The sequence below is a fragment of the Myotis daubentonii genome, chromosome 12 (assembly GCF_963259705.1).
Source record: "Myotis daubentonii chromosome 12, mMyoDau2.1, whole genome shotgun sequence".
NCBI lineage: Eukaryota > Metazoa > Chordata > Mammalia > Chiroptera > Vespertilionidae > Myotis > Myotis daubentonii.
The window spans coordinates 1071857-1093855 of record NC_081851.1 but is presented as its reverse complement, the minus strand read 5'-3'; positions in this window follow the sequence as shown (position 1 = coordinate 1093855).

Genomic DNA, 21999 nt, shown 5'->3' with positions numbered 1-21999 from the left:
GTATTTACTGGAACCGCCACTATTTTAACTGATTCACACAAAAAAAACGCCAAAGCCAATCCTCCTAAATTGTAAACAAAAACACTATTCTCGTCATTCAAAGGCTTTAGACACCAATTCTGAGCTCTGTAAACATGAACTCTTAATATTTGAAAGCACAGTCCCGTGAAAACGCCACCAGAAGTACCCGTACTTGTAAACATTACCAGTATTTTCGTCATTTCACAGCTTTCCACTGGAAACCTCCGTGTTTAATTCGACAGTAAATGTAGTAAGAATCTATTTACGTGTACTTGAGATGTTTATTACACATTCTTAATCATTTCTGGGAACTCTCATTGTGTATTTTAACAGTTTTACCACAATTAGACAGTTTGCTTAGAAGTATTTACTGGAACCGCCACCATTTTAACTGATTCACACAAAAAAAACGCCAAAGCCAATCCTCCTAAATTGTAAACAAAAACACTATTCTCGTCATTCAAAGGCTTTAGACACCAATTCTGAGCTCTGTAAACATGAACTCTTAATATTTGAAAGCACAGTCCCGTGAAAACGCCACCAGAAGTACCCGTACTTGTAAACATTACCAGTATTTTCGTCATTTCACAGCTTTCCACTGGAAACCTCCGTGTTTAATTCGACAGTAAATGTAGTAAGAATCTATTTACGTGTACTTGAGATGTTTATTACACTTTCTTAATCATTTCTGGGAACTCTCATTGTGTATTTTAACAGTTTTACCACAATTAGACAGTTTGCTTAGAAGTATTTACTGGAACCGCCACCATTTTAACTGATTCACACAAAAAAAACGCCAAAGCCAATCCTCCTAAATTGTAAACACAAAAACTATTCTCATGATTCAAAGGCTTTAGACACCAATTCTTAGCTCTGTAAACATGAACTCTTAATATTTGAAAGCACAGTCCCGTGAAAACGCCACCAGAAGTACCCGTACTTGTAAACATTACCAGTATTTTCGTCATTTCACAGCTTTCCACTGGAAACCTCCGTGTTTAATTCGACAGTAAATGTAGTAAGAATCTATTTACGTGTACTTGAGATGTTTATTACACGTTCTTAATCATTTCTGGGAACTCTCATTGTGTATTTTAACAGTTTTACCACAATTAGACAGTTTGCTTAGAAGTATTTACTGGAACCGCCACCATTTTGACTGATTCACACAAAAAAAACGCCAAAGCCAATCCTCCTAAATTGTAAACACAAAAACTATTCTCGTGATTCAAAGACTTTAGACACCAATTCTTAGCTCTGTAAACATGAACTCTTAATATTTGAAAGCACAGTCCCGTGAAAACGCCACCAGAAGTACCCGTACTTGTAAACATTACCAGTATTTTCGTCATTTCACAGCTTTCCACTGGAAACCTCCGTGTTGAATTCGACAGTAAATGTAGTAAGAATCTATTTACGTGTACTTGAGGGGTTTATTACACGTTCTTAATCATTTCTGGGAACTCTCATTGTGTATTTTAACAGTTTTACCACAATTAGACAGTTTGCTTAGAAGTATTTACTGGAACCGCCACCATTTTGACTGATTCACAAAAAAAAAACGCCAAAGCCAATCCTCCTAAATTGTAAACACAAAAACTATTCTCGTGATTCAAAGGCTTTAGACACCAATTCTGAGCTCTGTAAACATGAACTCTTAATATTTGAAAGCACAGTCCCGTGAAAACGCCACCAGAAGTACCCGGACTTGTAAACATTACCAGTATTTTCGTCATTTCACAGCTTTCCACTCGAAACCTCCGTGTTGAATTCGACAGTAAATGTAGTAAGAATCTATTTACGTGTACTTGAGATGTTTATTACACGTTCTTAATCATTTCTGGGAACTCTCATTGTGTATTTTAACAGTTTTACCACAATTAGACAGTTTGCTTAGAAGTATTTACTGGAACCGCCACCATTTTGACTGATTCACACAAAAAAAAACGCCAAAGCCAATCCTCCTAAATTGTAAACACAAAAACTATTCTCGTGATTCAAAGGCTTTAGACACCAATTCTGAGCTCTGTAAACATGAACTCTTAATATTTGAAAGCACAGTCCCGTGAAAACGCCACCAGAAGTACCCGTACTTGTAAACATTACCAGTATTTTCGTCATTTCACAGCTTTCCACTGGAAACCTCCGTGTTGAATTCGACAGTAAATGTAGTAAGAATCTATTTACGTGTACTTGAGGGGTTTATTACACGTTCTTAATCATTTCTGGGAACTCTCATTGTGTATTTTAACAGTTTTACCACAATTAGACAGTTTGCTTAGAAGTATTTAATGGAACCGCCACCATTTTGACTGATTCACACAAAAAAAACGCCAAAGCCAATCCTCCTAAATTGTAAACACAAAAACTATTCTCGTGATTCAAAGGCTTTAGACACCAATTCTGAGCTCTGTAAACATGAACTCTTAATTTTTGAAAGCACAGTCCCGTGAAAACGCCACCAGAAGTACCCGGACTTGTAAACATTACCAGTATTTTCGTCATTTCACACCTTTCCACTGGAAACCTCCGTGATTGAATTCGACAGTAAATGTAGTAAGAATCTATTTACGTGTACGTGAGATGTTTATTACACGTTCTTAATCATTTCTGGGAACTCTCATTGTGTATTTTAACAGTTTTACCACAATTAGACAGTTTGCTTAGAAGTATTTACTGGAACCGCCACCATTTTGACTGATTCACACAAAAAAAACGCCAAAGCCAATCCTCCTAAATTGTAAACACAAAAACTATTCTCGTGATTCAAAGGCTTTAGACACCAATTCTGAGCTCTGTAAACATGAACTCTTAATATTTGAAAGCACAGTCCCGTGAAAACGCCACCAGAAGTACCCGGACTTGTAAACATTACCAGTATTTTCGTCATTTCACAGCTTTCCACTCGAAACCTCCGTGTTGAATTCGACAGTAAATGTAGTAAGAATCTATTTACGTGTACTTGAGATGTTTATTACACGTTCTTAATCATTTCTGGGAACTCTCATTGTGTATTTTAACAGTTTTACCACAATTAGACAGTTTGCTTAGAAGTATTTACTGGAACCGCCACCATTTTGACTGATTCACACAAAAAAAAACGCCAAAGCCAATCCTCCTAAATTGTAAACACAAAAACTATTCTCGTGATTCAAAGGCTTTAGACACCAATTCTGAGCTCTGTAAACATGAACTCTTAATATTTGAAAGCACAGTCCCGTGAAAACGCCACCAGAAGTACCCGTACTTGTAAACATTACCAGTATTTTCGTCATTTCACAGCTTTCCACTGGAAACCTCCGTGTTGAATTCGACAGTAAATGTAGTAAGAATCTATTTACGTGTACTTGAGGGGTTTATTACACGTTCTTAATCATTTCTGGGAACTCTCATTGTGTATTTTAACAGTTTTACCACAATTAGACAGTTTGCTTAGAAGTATTTAATGGAACCGCCACCATTTTGACTGATTCACACAAAAAAAACGCCAAAGCCAATCCTCCTAAATTGTAAACACAAAAACTATTCTCGTGATTCAAAGGCTTTAGACACCAATTCTGAGCTCTGTAAACATGAACTCTTAATTTTTGAAAGCACAGTCCCGTGAAAACGCCACCAGAAGTACCCGGACTTGTAAACATTACCAGTATTTTCGTCATTTCACACCTTTCCACTGGAAACCTCCGTGATTGAATTCGACAGTAAATGTAGTAAGAATCTATTTACGTGTACGTGAGATGTTTATTACACGTTCTTAATCATTTCTGGGAACTCTCATTGTGTATTTTAACAGTTTTACCACAATTAGACAGTTTGCTTAGAAGTATTTACTGGAACCGCCACCATTTTAACTGATTCACACAAAAAAAACGCCAAAGCCAATCCTCCTAAATTGTAAACACAAAAACTATTCTCGTGATTCAAAGGCTTTAGACACCAATTCTGAGCTCTGTAAACATGAACTCGTAATAATTGAAAGCACAGTCCCGTGAAAACGCCACCCGAAGTACCCGGACTTGTAAACATTACCAGTATTTTCGTCATTTCAAAGCTTTCCACTGGAAACCTCCGTGATTGAATTCGACAGTAAATGTAGCAAGAATCTATTTACGTGTTCTTGAGGGGTTTATTACACGTTCTTAATCATTTCTGGGAACTCTCATTGTGTATTTTAACAGTTTTACCACAATTAGACAGTTTGCTTAGAAGTATTTACTGGAACCGCCACTATTTTAACTGATTCACACAAAAAAAACGCCAAAGCCAATCCTCCTAAATTGTAAACAAAAACACTATTCTCGTCATTCAAAGGCTTTAGACACCAATTCTGAGCTCTGTAAACATGAACTCTTAATATTTGAAAGCACAGTCCCGTGAAAACGCCACCAGAAGTACCCGTACTTGTAAACATTACCAGTATTTTCGTCATTTCACAGCTTTCCACTGGAAACCTCCGTGTTTAATTCGACAGTAAATGTAGTAAGAATCTATTTACGTGTACTTGAGATGTTTATTACACATTCTTAATCATTTCTGGGAACTCTCATTGTGTATTTTAACAGTTTTACCACAATTAGACAGTTTGCTTAGAAGTATTTACTGGAACCGCCACCATTTTAACTGATTCACACAAAAAAAACGCCAAAGCCAATCCTCCTAAATTGTAAACAAAAACACTATTCTCGTCATTCAAAGGCTTTAGACACCAATTCTGAGCTCTGTAAACATGAACTCTTAATATTTGAAAGCACAGTCCCGTGAAAACGCCACCAGAAGTACCCGTACTTGTAAACATTACCAGTATTTTCGTCATTTCACAGCTTTCCACTGGAAACCTCCGTGTTTAATTCGACAGTAAATGTAGTAAGAATCTATTTACGTGTACTTGAGATGTTTATTACACTTTCTTAATCATTTCTGGGAACTCTCATTGTGTATTTTAACAGTTTTACCACAATTAGACAGTTTGCTTAGAAGTATTTACTGGAACCGCCACCATTTTAACTGATTCACACAAAAAAAACGCCAAAGCCAATCCTCCTAAATTGTAAACACAAAAACTATTCTCATGATTCAAAGGCTTTAGACACCAATTCTTAGCTCTGTAAACATGAACTCTTAATATTTGAAAGCACAGTCCCGTGAAAACGCCACCAGAAGTACCCGTACTTGTAAACATTACCAGTATTTTCGTCATTTCACAGCTTTCCACTGGAAACCTCCGTGTTTAATTCGACAGTAAATGTAGTAAGAATCTATTTACGTGTACTTGAGATGTTTATTACACGTTCTTAATCATTTCTGGGAACTCTCATTGTGTATTTTAACAGTTTTACCACAATTAGACAGTTTGCTTAGAAGTATTTACTGGAACCGCCACCATTTTGACTGATTCACACAAAAAAAACGCCAAAGCCAATCCTCCTAAATTGTAAACACAAAAACTATTCTCGTGATTCAAAGACTTTAGACACCAATTCTTAGCTCTGTAAACATGAACTCTTAATATTTGAAAGCACAGTCCCGTGAAAACGCCACCAGAAGTACCCGTACTTGTAAACATTACCAGTATTTTCATCATTTCACAGCTTTCCACTGGAAACCTCCGTGTTGAATTCGACAGTAAATGTAGTAAGAATCTATTTACGTGTACTTGAGGGGTTTATTACACGTTCTTAATCATTTCTGGGAACTCTCATTGTGTATTTTAACAGTTTTACCACAATTAGACAGTTTGCTTAGAAGTATTTACTGGAACCGCCACCATTTTGACTGATTCACACAAAAAAAACGCCAAAGCCAATCCTCCTAAATTGTAAACACAAAAACTATTCTCGTGATTCAAAGGCTTTAGACACCAATTCTGAGCTCTGTAAACATGAACTCTTAATATTTGAAAGCACAGTCCCGTGAAAACGCCACCAGAAGTACCCGGACTTGTAAACATTACCAGTATTTTCGTCATTTCACAGCTTTCCACTCGAAACCTCCGTGTTGAATTCGACAGTAAATGTAGTAAGAATCTATTTACGTGTACTTGAGATGTTTATTACACGTTCTTAATCATTTCTGGGAACTCTCATTGTGTATTTTAACAGTTTTACCACAATTAGACAGTTTGCTTAGAAGTATTTACTGGAACCGCCACCATTTTGACTGATTCACACAAAAAAAACGCCAAAGCCAATCCTCCTAAATTGTAAACACAAAAACTATTCTCGTGATTCAAAGGCTTTAGACACCAATTCTGAGCTCTGTAAACATGAACTCTTAATATTTGAAAGCACAGTCCCGTGAAAACGCCACCAGAAGTACCCGGACTTGTAAACATTACCAGTATTTTCGTCATTTCACACCTTTCCACTGGAAACCTCCGTGATTGAATTCGACAGTAAATGTAGTAAGAATCTATTTACGTGTACGTGAGATGTTTATTACACGTTCTTAATCATTTCTGGGAACTCTCATTGTGTATTTTAACAGTTTTACCACAATTAGACAGTTTGCTTAGAAGTATTTACTGGAACCGCCACCATTTTGACTGATTCACACAAAAAAAACGCCAAAGCCAATCCTCCTAAATTGTAAACACAACAACTATTCTCGTGATTCAAAGGCTTTAGACACCAATTCTGAGCTCTGTAAACATGAACTCTTAATATTTGAAAGCACAGTCCCGTGAAAACGCCACCAGAAGTACCCGTACTTGTAAACATTACCAGTATTTTCGTCATTTCACAGCTTTCCACTGGAAACCTCCGTGTTGAATTCGACAGTAAATGTAGTAAGAATCTATTTACGTGTACTTGAGGGGTTTATTACACGTTCTTAATCATTTCTGGGAACTCTCATTGTGTATTTTAACAGTTTTACCACAATTAGACAGTTTGCTTAGAAGTATTTACTGGAACCGCCACCATTTTGACTGATTCACACAAAAAAAACGCCAAAGCCAATCCTCCTAAATTGTAAACACAAAAACTATTCTCGTGATTCAAAGGCTTTAGACACCAATTCTGAGCTCTGTAAACATGAACTCGTAATAATTGAAAGCACAGTCCCGTGAAAACGCCACCCGAAGTACCCGGACTTGTAAACATTACCAGTATTTTCGTCATTTCAAAGCTTTCCACTGGAAACCTCCGTGATTGAATTCGACAGTAAATGTAGCAAGAATCTATTTACGTGTTCTTGAGGGGTTTATTACACGTTCTTAATCATTTCTGGGAACTCTCATTTTGTATTTTAACAGTTTTACCACAATTAGACAGTTTGCTTAGAAGTATTTACTGGAACCGCCACCATTTTGACTGATTCACACAAAAAAAACGCCAAAGCCAATCCTCCTAAATTGTAAACACAAAAACTATTCTCGTGATTCAAAGGCTTTAGACACCAATTCTTAGCTCTGTAAACATGAACTCTTAATATTTGAAAGCACAGTCCCGTGAAAACGCCACCAGAAGTACCCGGACTTGTAAACATTACCAGTATTTTCGTCATTTCACACCTTTCCACTGGAAACCTCCGTGATTGAATTCGACAGTAAATGTAGTAAGAATCTATTTACGTGTACTTGAGATGTTTATTACACGTTCTTAATCATTTCTGGGAACTCTCATTGTGTATTTTAACAGTTTTACCACAATTAGACAGTTTGCTTAGAAGTATTTACTGGAACTGCCACCATTTTAACTGATTCACACAAAAAAAACGCCAAAGCCAATCCTCCTAAATTGTAAACAAAAACACTATTCTCGTCATTCAAAGGCTTTAGACACCAATTCTGAGCTCTGTAAACATGAACTCTTAATATTTGAAAGCACAGTCCCGTGAAAACGCCACCAGAAGTACCCGGACTTGTAAACATTACCAGTATTTTCGTCATTTCACAGCTTTCCACTGGAAACCTCCGTGTTTAATTCGACAGTAAATGTAGTAAGAATCTATTTACGTGTACTTGAGATGTTTATTACACATTCTTAATCATTTCTGGGAACTCTCATTGTGTATTTTAACAGTTTTACCACAATTAGACAGTTTGCTTAGAAGTATTTACTGGAACCGCCACCATTTTAACTGATTCACACAAAAAAAACGCCAAAGCCAATCCTCCTAAATTGTAAACACAAAAACTATTCTCGTGATTCAAAGGCTTTAGACACCAATTCTGAGCTCTGTAAACATGAACTCGTAATAATTGAAAGCACAGTCCCGTGAAAACGCCACCAGAATTACCCGGACTTGTAAACATTACCAGTATTTTCGTCATTTCACAGCTTTCCACTGGAAACCTCCGTGATTGAATTCGACAGTAAATGTAGTAAGAATCTATTTACGTGTACTTGAGATGTTTATTACACGTTCTTAATCATTTCTGGGAACTCTCATTGTGTATTTTAACAGTTTTACCACAATTAGACAGTTTGCTTAGAAGTATTTACTGGAACCGCCACCATTTTGACTGATTCACACAAAAAAAACGCCAAAGCCAATCCTCCTAAATTGTAAACACAAAAACTATTCTCGTGATTCAAAGGCTTTAGACACCAATTCTGAGCTCTGTAAACATGAACTCTTAATATTTGAAAGCACAGTCCCGTGAAAACGCCACCAGAAGTACCCGTAATTGTAAACATTACCAGTATTTTCGTCATTTCACAGCTTTCCACTGGAAACCTCCGTGTTGAATTCGACAGTAAATGTAGTAAGAATCTATTTACGTGTACTTGAGATGTTTATTACACGTTCTTAATCATTTCTGGGAACTCTCATTGTGTATTTTAACAGTTTTACCACAATTAGACAGTTTGCTTAGAAGTATTTACTGGAACCGCCACCATTTTAACTGATTCACACAAAAAAAACGCCAAAGCCAATCCTCCTAAATTGTAAACACAAAAACTATTCTCGTGATTCAAAGGCTTTAGACACCAATTCTTAGCTCTGTAAACATGAACTCGTAATATTTGAAAGCACAGTCCCGTGAAAACGCCACCAGAAGTACCCGTACTTGTAAACATTACCAGTATTTTCGTCATTTCACAGCTTTCCACTGGAAACCTCCGTGTTGAATTCGACAGTAAATGTAGTAAGAATCTATTTACGTGTACTTGAGGGGTTTATTACACGTTCTTAATCATTTCTGGGAACTCTCATTGTGTATTTTAACAGTTTTACCACAATTAGACAGTTTGCTTAGAAGTATTTACTGGAACCGCCACCATTTTGACTGATTCACACAAAAAAAACGCCAAAGCCAATCCTCCTAAATTGTAAACACAAAAACTATTCTCGTGATTCAAAGGCTTTAGACACCAATTCTTAGCTCTGTAAACATGAACTCTTAATATTTGAAAGCACAGTCCCGTGAAAACGCCACCAGAAGTACCCGTACTTGTAAACATTACCAGTATTTTCGTCATTTCACAGCTTTCCACTGGAAACCTCCGTGTTGAATTCGACAGTAAATGTAGTAAGAATATATTTACGTGTACTTGAGATGTTTATTACACGTTCTTAATCATTTCTGGGAACTCTCATTGTGTATTTTAACAGTTTTACCACCATTAGACAGTTTGCTTAGAAGTATTTACTGGAACCGCCACAATTTTGACTGATTCACACAAAAAAAACGCCAAAGCCAATCCTCCTAAATTGTAAACACAAAAACTATTCTCGTGATTCAAAGGCTTTAGACACCAATTCTGAGCTCTGTAAACATGAACTCTTAATATTTGAAAGCACAGTCCCGTGAAAACGCCACCAGAAGTACCCGTACTTGTAAACATTACCAGTATTTGCGTCATTTCACAGCTTTCCACTGGAAACCTCCATGTTGAATTCGACAGTAAATGTAGTAAGAATCTATTTACGTGTACTTGAGATGTTTATTACACGTTCTTAATCATTTCTGGGAACTCTCATTGTGTATTTTAACAGTTTTACCACAATTAGACAGTTTGCTTAGAAGTATTTACTGGAACCGCCACCATTTTGACTGATTCACACAAAAAAAACGCCAAAGCCAATCCTCCTAAATTGTAAACAAAAACACTATTCTCGTCATTCAAAGGCTTTAGACACCAATTCTGAGCTCTGTAAACATGAACTCTTAATATTTGAAAGCACAGTCCCGTGAAAACGCCACCAGAAGTACCCGGACTTGTAAACATTACCAGTATTTTCGTCATTTCACACCTTTCCACTGGAAACCTCCGTGATTGAATTCGACAGTAAATGTAGTAAGAATCTATTTACGTGTACTTGAGATGTTTATTACACGTTCTTAATCATTTCTGGGAACTCTCATTGTGTATTTTAACAGTTTTACCACAATTAGACAGTTTGCTTAGAAGTATTTACTGGAACTGCCACCATTTTAACTGATTCACACACAAAAAAACGCCAAAGCCAATCCTCCTAAATTGTAAACAAAAACACTATTCTCGTCATTCAAAGGCTTTAGACACCAATTCTGAGCTCTGTAAACATGAACTCTTAATATTTGAAAGCACAGTCCCGTGAAAACGCCACCAGAAGTACCCGTACTTGTAAACATTACCAGTATTTTCGTCATTTCACAGCTTTCCACTGGAAACCTCCGTGTTTAATTCGACAGTAAATGTAGTAAGAATCTATTTACGTGTACTTGAGATGTTTATTACACATTCTTAATCATTTCTGGGAACTCTCATTGTGTATTTTAACAGTTTTACCACAATTAGACAGTTTGCTTAGAAGTATTTACTGGATCCGCCACCATTTTAACTGATTCACACAAAAAAAACGCCAAAGCCAATCCTCCTAAATTGAAAACACAAAAACTATTCTCGTGATTCAAAGGCTTTAGACACCAATTCTGAGCTCTGTAAACATGAACTCGTAATAATTGAAAGCACAGTCCCGTGAAAACGCCACCAGAAGTACCCGGACTTGTAAACATTACCAGTATTTTCGTCATTTCACAGCTTTCCACTGGAAACCTCCGTGATTGAATTCGACAGTAAATGTAGTAAGAATCTATTTACGTGTACTTGAGATGTTTATTACACGTTCTTAATCATTTCTGGGAACTCTCATTGTGTATTTTAACAGTTTTACCACAATTAGACAGTTTGCTTAGAAGTATTTACTGGAACCGCCACCATTTTGACTGATTCACACAAAAAAAACGCCAAAGCCAATCCTCCTAAATTGTAAACACAAAAACTATTCTCGTGATTCAAAGGCTTTAGACACCAATTCTGAGCTCTGTAAACATGAACTCTTAATATTTGAAAGCACAGTCCCGTGAAAACGCCACCAGAAGTACCCGTAATTGTAAACATTACCAGTATTTTCGTCATTTCACAGCTTTCCACTGGAAACCTCCGTGTTGAATTCGACAGTAAATGTAGTAAGAATCTATTTACGTGTACTTGAGATGTTTATTACACGTTCTTAATCATTTCTGGGAACTCTCATTGTGTATTTTAACAGTTTTACCACAATTAGACAGTTTGCTTAGAAGTATTTACTGGAACCGCCACCATTTTAACTGATTCACACAAAAAAAACGCCAAAGCCAATCCTCCTAAATTGTAAACACAAAAACTATTCTCGTGATTCAAAGGCTTTAGACACCAATTCTTAGCTCTGTAAACATGAACTCGTAATATTTGAAAGCACAGTCCCGTGAAAACGCCACCAGAAGTACCCGTACTTGTAAACATTACCAGTATTTTCGTCATTTCACAGCTTTCCACTGGAAACCTCCGTGTTGAATTCGACAGTAAATGTAGTAAGAATCTATTTACGTGTACTTGAGGGGTTTATTACACGTTCTTAATCATTTCTGGGAACTCTCATTGTGTATTTTAACAGTTTTACCACAATTAGACAGTTTGCTTAGAAGTATTTACTGGAACCGCCACCATTTTGACTGATTCACACAAAAAAAACGCCAAAGCCAATCCTCCTAAATTGTAAACACAAAAACTATTCTCGTGATTCAAAGGCTTTAGACACCAATTCTTAGCTCTGTAAACATGAACTCTTAATATTTGAAAGCACAGTCCCGTGAAAACGCCACCAGAAGTACCCGTACTTGTAAACATTACCAGTATTTTCGTCATTTCACAGCTTTCCACTGGAAACCTCCGTGTTGAATTCGACAGTAAATGTAGTAAGAATCTATTTACGTGTACTTGAGATGTTTATTACACGTTCTTAATCATTTCTGGGAACTCTCATTGTGTATTTTAACAGTTTTACCACCATTAGACAGTTTGCTTAGAAGTATTTACTGGAACCGCCACAATTTTGACTGATTCACACAAAAAAAACGCCAAAGCCAATCCTCCTAAATTGTAAACACAAAAACTATTCTCGTGATTCAAAGGCTTTAGACACCAATTCTGAGCTCTGTAAACATGAACTCTTAATATTTGAAAGCACAGTCCCGTGAAAACGCCACCAGAAGTACCCGTACTTGTAAACATTACCAGTATTTGCGTCATTTCACAGCTTTCCACTGGAAACCTCCATGTTGAATTCGACAGTAAATGTAGTAAGAATCTATTTACGTGTACTTGAGATGTTTATTACACGTTCTTAATCATTTCTGGGAACTCTCATTGTGTATTTTAACAGTTTTACCACAATTAGACAGTTTGCTTAGAAGTATTTACTGGAACTGCCACCATTTTGACTGATTCACACAAAAAAAAACGCCAAAGCCAATCCTCCTAAATTGTAAACACAAAAAATTTCTCGTGATTCAAAGGCTTTAGACACCAATTCTGAGCTCTGTAAACATGAACTCTTAATATTTGAAAGCACAGTCCCGTGGAAACGCCACCAGAAGTACCCGGACTTGTAAACATTACCAGTATTTTCGTCATTTCACACCTTTCCACTGGAAACCTCCGTGATTGAATTCGACAGTAAATGTAGTAAGAATCTATTTACGTGTACTTGAGATGTTTATTACACGTTCTTAATCATTTCTGGGAACTCTCATTGTGTATTTTAACAGTTTTACCACAATTAGACAGTTTGCTTAGAAGTATTTACTGGAACCGCCACCATTTTAACTGATTCACACAAAAAAAACGCCAAAGCCAATCCTCCTAAATTGTAAACAAAAACACTATTCTCGTCATTCAAAGGCTTTAGACACCAATTCTGAGCTCTGTAAACATGAACTCGTAATAATTGAAAGCACAGTCCCGTGAAAACGCCACCAGAAGTACCCAGACTTGTAAACATTACCAGTATTTTCGTCATTTCACAGCTTTCCACTGGAAACCTCCGTGATTGAATTCGACAGTAAATGTAGTAAGAATCTATTTACGTGTACTTGAGGGGTTTATTACACGTTCTTAATCATTTCTGGGAACTCTCATTGTGTATTTTAACAGTTTTACCACAATTAGACAGTTTGCTTAGAAGTATTTACTGGAACCGCCACCATTTTAACTGATTCACACAAAAAAAACGCCAAAGCCAATCCTCCTAAATTGTAAACACAAAAACTATTCTGGTGATTCAAAGGCTTTAGACACCAATTCTGAGCTCTGTAAACATGAACTCGTAATAATTGAAAGCACAGTCCCGTGAAAACGCCACCCGAAGTACCCGGACTTGTAAACATTACCAGTATTTTCGTCATTTCACAGCTTTCCACTGGAAACCTCCGTGATTGAATTCGACAGTAAATGTAGTAAGAATCTATTTACGTGTACTTGAGGGGTTTATTACACGTTCTTTAATCATTTCTGGGAACTCTCATTGTGTATTTTAACAGTTTTACCACAATTAGACAGTTTGCTTAGAAGTACTTACTGGAACCGCCACTATTTTAACTGATTCACACAAAAAAAACGCCAAAGCCAATCCTCCTAAATTGTAAACAAAAACACTATTCTCGTCATTCAAAGGCTTTAGACACCAATTCTGAGCTCTGTAAACATGAACTCTTAATATTTGAAAGCACAGTCCCATGAAAACGCCACCAGAAGTACCCGGACTTGTAAACATTACCAGTATTTTCGTCATTTCACAGCTTTCCACTGGAAACCTCCGTGATTGAATTTGACAGTAAATGTAGTAAGAATCTATTTACGTGTACTTGAGGGGTTTATTACACGTTCTTAATCATTTCTGGGAACTCTCATTGTGTATTTTAACAGTTTTACCACAATTAGACAGTTTGCTTAGAAGTATTTACTGGAACCGCCACCATTTTAACTGATTCACACAAAAAAAACGCCAAAGCCAATCCTCCTAAATTGTAAACACAAAAACTATTCTCGTGATTCAAAGGCTTTAGACACCAATTCTGAGCTCTGTAAACATGAACTCGTAATAATTGAAAGCACAGTCCCGTGAAAACGCCACCCGAAGTACCCGGACTTGTAAACATTACCAGTATTTTCGTCATTTCAAAGCTTTCCACTGGAAACCTCCGTGTTTGAATTCGACAGTAAATGTAGCAAGAATCTATTTACGTGTTCTTGAGGGGTTTATTACACGTTCTTAATCATTTCTGAGAACTCTCATTGTGTATTTTAACAGTTTTACCACAATTAGACAGTTTGCTTAGAAGTATTTACTGGAACCGCCACCATTTTAACTGATTCACACAAAAAAAACGCCAAAGCCAATCCTCCTAAATTGTAAACACAAAAACTATTCTCGTGATTCAAAGGCTTTAGACACCAATTCTGAGCTCTGTAAACATGAACTCGTAATAATTGAAAGCACAGTCCCGTGAAAACGCCACCCGAAATACCCGGACTTGTAAACATTACCAGTATTTTCGTCATTTCAAAGCTTTCCACTGGAAACCTCCGTGTTTGAATTCGACAGTAAATGTAGCAAGAATCTATTTGCGTGTTCTTGAGGGGTTTATTACACGTTCTTAATCATTTCTGGGAACTCTCATTGTGTATTTTAAGAGTTTTACCACAATTAGACAGTTTGCTTAGAAGTATTTACTGGAACCACCACCATTTTGACTGATTCACACAAAAAAAACGCCAAAGCCAATCCTCCTAAATTGTAAACACAAAAACTATTCTCGTGATTCAAAGGCTTTAGACACCAATTCTGAGCTCTGTAAACATGAACTCTTAATATTTGAAAGCACAGTCCCGTGAAAACGCCACCAGAAGTACCCGTACTTGTAAACATTACCTGTATTTTCGTCATTTCACAGCTTTCCACTGGAAACCTCCGTGTTGAATTCGACAGTAAATGTAGTAAGAATCTATTTCCGTGTACTTGAGATGTTTATTACACGTTCTTAATCATTTCTGGGAACTCTCATTGTGTATTTTAACAGTTTTACCACAATTAGACAGTTTGCTTAGAACTGTTTACTGGAACCGCCACCATTTTAACTGATTCACACAAAAAAAAACGCCAAAGCCAATCCTCCTAAATTGTAAACACAAAAACTATTCTCGTGATTCAAAGGCTTTAGACACCAATTCTGAGCTCTGTAAACATGAACTCTTAATATTTGAAAGCACAGTCCCATGAAAACGCCACCAGAAGTACCCGGACTTGTAAACATTACCAGTATTTTCGTCATTTCACAACTTTCCACTGGAAACCTCCGTGATTGAATTCGACAGTAAATGTAGCAAGAATCTATTTACGTGTACTTGAGATGTTTATTACACGTTCTTAATCATTTCTGGGAACTCTCATTGTGTATTTTAACAGTTTTACCACAATTAGACAGTTTGCTTAGAAGTATTTACTGGAACCGCCGCCATTTTAACTGATTCACACAAAAAAAACGCCAAAGCCAATCCTTGTAAATTGTAAAGATAAAAACTATTCTCGTCATTCCAAGGCTTTAGACACCAATTCTGAGCTCTGTAAACATGAACTCTTAATATTTGAAAGCACAGTCCCGTGAAAACGCCACCAGAAGTACCCGGACTTGTAAACATTACCAGTATTTTCGTCATTTCACAGCTTTCCACTGGAAACCTCCGTGTTGAATTCGACAGTAAATGTAGTAAGAATCTATTTACGTGTACTTGAGATGTTTATTACACGTTCTTAATCATTTCTGGGAACTCTCATTGTGTATTTTAACAGTTTTACCACAATTAGACAGTTTGCTTAGAAGTATTAACTGGAACCGCCACCATTTTGACTGATTCACACAAAAAAAAACGCCAAAGCCAATCCTCCTAAATTGTAAACACAAAAAATTTCTCGTGATTCAAAGGCTTTAGACACCAATTCTGAGCTCTGTAAACATGAACTCTTAATATTTGAAAGCACAGTCCCGTGGAAACGCCACCAGAAGTACCCGGACTTGTAAACATTACCAGTATTTTCGTCATTTCACACCTTTCCACTGGAAACCTCCGTGATTGAATTCGACAGTAAATGTAGTAAGAATCTATTTACGTGTACTTGAGATGTTTATTACACGTTCTTAATCATTTCTGGGAACTCTCATTGTGTATTTTAACAGTTTTACCACAATTAGACAGTTTGCTTAGAAGTATTTACTGGAACCGCCACCATTTTAACTGATTCACACAAAAAAAACGCCAAAGCCAATCCTCCTAAATTGTAAACAAAAACACTATTCTCGTCATTCAAAGGCTTTAGACACCAATTCTGAGCTCTGTAAACATGAACTCGTAATAATTGAAAGCACAGTCCCGTGAAAACGCCACCAGAAGTACCCGGACTTGTAAACATTACCAGTATTTTCGTCATTTCACAGCTTTCCACTGGAAACCTCCGTGATTGAATTCGACAGTAAATGTAGTAAGAATCTATTTACGTGTACTTGAGGCTTTTATTACACGTTCTTAATCATTTCTGGGAACTCTCATTGTATATTTTAACAGTTTTACCACAATTAGACAGTTTGCTTAGAAGTATTTACTGGAACCGCCACCATTTTAACTGATTCACACAAAAAAAAACGCCAAAGCCAATCCTCCTAAATTGTAAACACAAAAACTATTCTCGTGATTCAAAGGCTTTAGACACCAATTCTGAGCTCTGTAAACATGAACTCGTAATAATTGAAAGCACAGTCCCGTGAAAACGCCACCCGAAGTACCCGGACTTGTAAACATTACCAGTATTTTCGTCATTTCACAGCTTTCCACTGGAAACCTCCGTGATTGAATTCGACAGTAAATGTAGTAAGAATCTATTTACGTGTACTTGAGGGGTTTATTACACGTTCTTAATCATTTCTGGGAACTCTCATTGTGTATTTTAACAGTTTTACCACAATTAGACAGTTTGCTTAGAAGTATTTACTGGAACCGCCACTATTTTAACTGATTCACACAAAAAAAACGCCAAAGCCAATCCTCCTAAATTGTAAACACAAAAACTATTCTCGTGATTCAAAGGCTTTAGACACCAATTCTGAGCTCTGTAAACATGAACTCTTAATATTTGAAAGCACAGTCCCGTGAAAACGCCACCAGAAGTACCCGTACTTGTAAACATTACCAGTATTTTCGTCATTTCACAGCTTTCCACTGGAAACCTCCATGTTGAATTCGACAGTAAATGTAGTAAGAATCTATTTACGTGTACTTGAGATGTTTATTACACGTTCTTAATCATTTCTGGGAACTCTCATTGTGTATTTTAACAGTTTTACCACAATTAGACAGTTTGCTTAGAAGTATTTACTGGAACCGCCACCATTTTGACTGATTCACACAAAAAAAAATGCCAAAGCCAATCCTCCTAAATTGTAAACACAAAAAATTTCTCGTGATTCAAAGGCTTTAGACACCAATTCTGAGCTCTGTAAACATGAACTCTTAATATTTGAAAGCACAGTCCCGTGGAAACGCCACCAGAAGTACACGGACTTGTAAACATTACCAGTATTTTCGTCATTTCACACCTTTCCACTGGAAACCTCCGTGATTGAATTCGACAGTAAATGTAGTAAGAATCTATTTACGTGTACTTGAGATGTTTATTACACGTTCTTAATCATTTCTGGGAACTCTCATTGTGTATTTTAACAGTTTTACCACAATTAGACAGTTTGCTTAGAAGTATTTACTGGAACCGCCACCATTTTAACTGATTCACACAAAAAAAACGCCAAAGCCAATCCTCCTAAATTGTAAACAAAAACACTATTCTCGTCATTCAAAGGCTTTAGACACCAATTCTGAGCTCTGTAAACATGAACTCGTAATAATTGAAAGCACAGTCCCGTGAAAACGCCACCAGAAGTACCCGGACTTGTAAACATTACCAGTATTTTCGTCATTTCACAGCTTTCCACTGGAAACCTCCGTGATTGAATTCGACAGTAAATGTAGTAAGAATCTATTTACGTGTACTTGAGGGGTTTATTACACGTTCTTAATCATTTCTGGGAACTCTCATTGTGTATTTTAACAGTTTTACCACAATTAGACAGTTTGCTTAGAAGTATTTACTGGAACCGCCACCATTTTAACTGATTCACACAAAAAAAAACGCCAAAGCCAATCCTCCTAAATTGTAAACACAAAAACTATTCTGGTGATTCAAAGGCTTTAGACACCAATTCTGAGCTCTGTAAACATGAACTCGTAATAATTGAAAGCACAGTCCCGTGAAAACGCCACCCGAAGTACCCGGACTTGTAAACATTACCAGTATTTTCGTCATTTCACAGCTTTCCACTGGAAACCTCCGTGATTGAATTCGACAGAAAATGTAGTAAGAATCTATTTACGTGTACTTGAGGGGTTTATTACACGTTCTTAATCATTTCTGGGAACTCTCATTGTGTATTTTAACAGTTTTACCACAATTAGACAGTTTGCTTAGAAGTATTTACTGGAACCGCCACTATTTTAACTGATTCACACAAAAAAAACGCCAAAGCCAATCCTCCTAAATTGTAAACAAAAACACTATTCTCGTCATTCAAAGGCTTTAGACACCAATTCTGAGCTCTGTAAACATGAACTCTTAATATTTGAAAGCACAGTCCCATGAAAACGCCACCAGAAGTACCCGTACTTGTAAACATTACCAGTATTTTCGTCATTTCACAGCTTTCCACTGGAAACCTCCGTGTTTAATTCGACAGTAAATGTAGTAAGAATCTATTTACGTGTACTTGAGATGTTTATTACACATTCTTAATCATTTCTGGGAACTCTCATTGTGTATTTTAACAGTTTTACCACAATTAGACAGTTTGCTTAGAAGTATTTACTGGAACCGCCACCATTTTAACTGATTCACACAAAAAAAACGCCAAAGCCAATCCTCCTAAATTGTAAACACAAAAACTATTCTCGTGATTCAAAGGCTTTAGACACCAATTCTGAGCTCTGTAAACATGAACTCGTAATAATTGAAAGCACAGTCCCGTGAAAACGCCACCCGAAGTACCCGGACTTGTAAACATTACCAGTATTTTCGTCATTTCACAGCTTTCCACTGGAAACCTCCGTGATTGAATTTGACAGTAAATGTAGTAAGAATCTATTTACGTGTACTTGAGGGGTTTATTACACGTTCTTAATCATTTCTGGGAACTCTCATTGTGTATTTTAACAGTTTTACCACAATTAGACAGTTTGCTTAGAAGTATTTACTGGAACCGCCACCATTTTAACTGATTCACACAAAAAAAACGCCAAAGCCAATCCTCCTAAATTGTAAACACAAAAACTATTCTCGTGATTCAAAGGCTTTAGACACCAATTCTGAGCTCTGTAAACATGAACTCGTAATAATTGAAAGCACAGTCCCGTGAAAACGCCACCCGAAATACCCGGACTTGTAAACATTACCAGTATTTTCGTCATTTCAAAGCTTTCCACTGGAAACCTCCGTGTTTGAATTCGACAGTAAATGTAGCAAGAATCTATTTACGTGTTCTTGAGGGGTTTATTACACGTTCTTAATCATTTCTGGGAACTCTCATTGTGTATTTTAACAGTTTTACCACAATTAGACAGTTTGCTTAGAAGTATTTACTGGAACCGCCACCATTTTGACTGATTCACACAAAAAAAACGCCAAAGCCAATCCTCCTAAATTGTAAACACAAAAACTATTCTCGTGATTCAAAGGCTTTAGACACCAATTCTTAGCTCTGTAAACATGAACTCTTAATATTTGAAAGCACAGTCCCGTGAAAACGCCACCAGAAGTACCCGTACTTGTAAACATTACCAGTATTTTCGTCATTTCACAGCTTTCCACTGGAAACCTCCGTGTTGAATTCGACAGTAAATGTAGTAAGAATCTATTTACGTGTACTTGAGGGGTTTATTACACGTTCTTAATCATTTCTGGGAACTCTCATTGTGTATTTTAACAGTTTTACCACAATTAGACAGTTTGCTTAGAAGTATTTACTGGAACCACCACCATTTTGACTGATTCACACAAAAAAAACGCCAAAGCCAATCCTCCTAAATTGTAAACACAAAAACTATTCTAGTGATTCAAAGGCTTTAGACACCAATTCTGAGCTCTGTAAACATGAACTCTTAATATTTGAAAGCACAGTCCCATGAAAACGCCACCAGAAGTACCCGGACTTGTAAACATTACCAGTATTTTCGTCATTTCACAGCTTTCCACTGGAAACCTCCGTGATTGAATTCGACAGTAAATGTAGCAAGAATCTATTTACGTGTACTTGAGATGTTTATTACACGTTCTTAATCATTTCTGGGAACTCTCATTGTGTATTTTAACAGTTTTACCACAATTAGACAGTTTGCTTAGAAGTATTTACTGGAACCGCCGCCATTTTAACTGATTCACACAAAAAAAACGCCAAAGCCAATCCTCGTAAATTGTAAAGATAAAAACTATTCTCGTCATTCCAAGGTTTTAGACACCAATTCTGAGCTCTGTAAACATGAACTCTTAATATTTGAAAGCACAGTCCCGTGAAAACGCCACCAGAAGTACCCGTACTTGTAAACATTACCAGTATTTTCGTCATTTCACAGCTTTCCACTGGAAACCTCCGTGTTGAATTCGACAGTAAATGTAGTAAGAATCTATTTACTTGTACTTGAGATGTTTATTACACGTTCTTAATCATTTCTGGGAACTCTCATTGTGTATTTTAACAGTTTTACCACAATTAGACAGTTTGCTTAGAAGTATTTACTGGAACCGCCACCATTTTAACTGATTCACACAAAAAAAACGCCAAAGCCAATCCTCCTAAATTGTAAACACAAAAACTATTCTCGTGATTCAAAGGCTTTAGACACCAATTCTTAGCTCTGTAAACATGAACTCGTAATATTTGAAAGCACAGTCCCGTGAAAACGCCACCAGAAGTACCCGTACTTGTAAACATTACCAGTATTTTCGTCATTTCACAGCTTTCCACTGGAAACCTCCGTGTTGAATTCGACAGTAAATGTAGTAAGAATCTATTTACGTGTACTTGAGGGGTTTATTACACGTTCTTAATCATTTCTGGGAACTCTCATTGTGTATTTTAACAGTTTTACCACAATTAGACAGTTTGCTTAGAAGTATTTACTGGAACCGCCACCATTTTGACTGATTCACACAAAAAAAACGCCAAAGCCAATCCTCCTAAATTGTAAACACAAAAACTATTCTCGTGATTCAAAGGCTTTAGACACCAATTCTGAGCTCTGTAAACATGAACTCTTAATATTTGAAAGCACAGTCCCGTGAAAACGCCACCAGAAGTACCCGTACTTGTAAACATTACCAGTATTTTCGTCATTTCACAGCTTTCCACTGGAAACCTCCATGTTGAATTCGACAGTAAATGTAGTAAGAATCTATTTACGTGTACTTGAGATGTTTATTACACGTTCTTAATCATTTCTGGGAACTCTCATTGTGTATTTTAACAGTTTTACCACAATTAGACAGTTTGCTTAGAAGTATTTACTGGAACCGCCACCATTTTGACTGATTCACACAAAAAAAAACGCCAAAGCCAATCCTCCTAAATTGTAAACA